The sequence below is a fragment of the Protopterus annectens genome, chromosome 16.part0, assembly GCF_019279795.1.
Source record: "Protopterus annectens isolate FY-2018-M chromosome 16.part0, PAN1.0, whole genome shotgun sequence".
Taxonomy (NCBI): Eukaryota; Metazoa; Chordata; order Ceratodontiformes; family Protopteridae; genus Protopterus; species Protopterus annectens.
In genome coordinates, this window is record NC_056750.1 from 543,853,210 (window position 1) to 543,856,081 (window position 2,872).

Sequence of the window (2,872 nt, forward strand, 5' to 3'; positions counted from 1 at the left end):
ACTCTCTCCCACATGGAACGAATGGACCTTAGGGAACTTATTCACCCAGGGGCAATGAGCAGGCACCATAGCAGCTGGAGGGTAAGCTCATTGGTCAAAAGGGGACCAGAGCAAAACAAAATAATTACAGTTGTCATTTGGGATACCTTTGAGTTGGCTTGATTACAAATATTTAATTTGCTGTAAATGACAGTGTATATTCTTGAGCTTTTAATACTCAGTGTGGTATACACAAATGACATTTATTCATAAGGGCTGACTACTTTGATTAGTTGGAATCTTCCTCCTCTCCTTCAGTTCTTGCTAGTTCCTGCGACTTGTGTTCTGCGTTTCATTCTTACCAGATACTGCTGAATCTACTCGTGTGTGAGGAGACACCCAAGAAGGGTGGGGTCTTCTCATTTTGTGAATTACATTTTTCATTGCAGTCTAATGAGAGTGCATTGTTAACTGCAACCGAAAAATCTGAAAATGAAAAAGAATGCATAGTTAATGAAGGTTATATCTTGAAATGAGTTCTGCTTTGATGATTCCTATATATTTCTGTCTGACTGAAATAATTAGCATCATAACACTGTCCTAAGGTCAGAAGGAGAAGCACCTTCTTATCTTACACAATAAATCTGCACAAATACTGTCTCTGTATATTAATGATAGTGAACCTTTCTACAGACTTAGTTTGACGATTTGTTCACATATTAATAGTATCAGTAATTTTATAAAGTACAAGGAAGGGCTATATTGAGTTGGAAAAACACATTGACCAACTCCAAATCACAGTATCTGAGAGGCAAGTTTCTTCTGTTTTCAAATTGCTTTCTGCACTTATTCAAATGGGCACATTTCCAAGGTTGCTTGGTTTCCTTTTGTTGCCATGTTTTACTTTGATGATGTTGAATTAAAAATCAAACAGATGCAGTTAGGACAGTAATGATGTACATATATCTATGTGTGTATTCATTCATCTTTTTCCAGCTTACTCTGATTTCTTAGAACACTTTTCAATATAACATACTCATATTACCATGACAACTAAGGCAAGGCCAATGGCTAGGACAGCATAGCAACTTTAAAGTAAATATTGATCATAAGTCTCAGAATACCATGCTGGACAGCAAAACACTGTAATCTATTAAGCAATTTTCCCCAGGATCCAGGAACTGCACAGTGCAAACAGTAAATACATATAGAATTTAAAAAACAATTATTGAAAGGGCACCCTACTGGTGAGAAGCATGGCATCTTTTGATACTACTAGAAATTTGGGTTTGCATAATGGCTTGAATGTCAGAGGTCCCACCAAGGGGTGCAAGTAATTGAGAGTTCTTGGACAGTTCCCTGCATTGGGAAGCCCACCTCTGCTTGCACCAGCATCCACCACAGGAGCAGTAGCAGGACCTTTTTTAACTTAGGGATCGTAGGATCATAATAAGTTCAAGGCAAGTAAGTCTGAAGACAATCTGTGCATTGTCATTGCTAAGTCTCACTCTCAAGATTTAACCCCCACTTCCAGGAGGGAAAAGCAGTCAAGCCAGGGATGAACTTGTGGGTACACTTTCAACTGTCAAGATTAGTCTTGACGGAGGAAAGTGTGTAATTCTGCTTAACATGTAAGGGCAATTTGCCCCACAGATGGGACAGCTATTGAGTAAAGAATGTATCCCCCCAAAGTGTTTTATTTGTTTATTTGTGAAGGTTCATATCCTTAATTCTGGTATTTATGTAACAATTTGTCCTGTGAAGGTATAACAAATCTAAACATGTTGTGTAGACTGAGTGGGCACTGTCCACTTCAATTGTAACCTTCTAAAATGAAGTTTACCAAGCTGAGTAAACATGAACTGCCCTTGATAAAACTAAACTGCTGAAGTCCAGTTGTATGAGATTTTTAATATTGTATTTTAAGATGTCAGATATTACAGTTTCATTGCCTTTCAAAGTGGGCTGATTAGGCTGACAGGACTGTAATTCCTGGGGTCTCTGGTAGGGCCAGCTTTGTGCTTCACTTCCCACCTCCACCATCTTACTTACGTGTGCTAATCCTAACTATAACCGTAACCCTACCCTTAATACATTCTCTCTCTGTCTCAGTTCCATCCATGCTGTTCAGCACATCTGGCAGTGAGTGCTCTCCAGCTCTTGTTGTTTCTGTAGCGATTACAATTTTTATGTGGTCGGGTCTCTAGGCTGGCACCCATCCCTTCACCCATAGCTCGCACATGAGGTTGGGCACACCACATTCATGTGAACTGTCACACCTACGGCCAGTTAATAGTGTCCAATCCACCTGCCTCATGTCTTTGGAAGTGGGAGGAAAATGGAACACCTGGAGGAAACCCACTCGAACAGAGGATGGACATGCACATGCCACACAGAAGGCACCCCAGCTGAGAATCAAACCAGAGAACCTCTTGTTGTGACGTGCTAACCGCTGCACCACTGTGACACCCACCCTTATACACTACATCATAAAAAACACTTTCCCTAACAGTACCACTACACAAGGCAAAACATGTATAACACTGACTCTTTCCCCTTAACTAACACTTGCTCTAACCCTAACCTGTGAACACCTGCATATTCACCTTCACCCTCATGCCTACCTACAATATATAAAAGTAGATTCAGCAGTCTGTTATTAATTGAAATGATAATTTACTTATTGTGCAGTCTCTCTTTTTTACACCCCAAAAAATCTTATATATATAAGTCTTTCGGCTTTTCCTGGTTAGGGGTCACCACAGTGGAACTCCGATCTGCTAATGATTGGCAGTGGATTTCTATGATGCCAAGTTGCAAGCCTGATGCTCAACCTTAAAAGAAGGCACACCCATTCACACATGCACCTACCTGTGTGTTTTTAAATGTCACA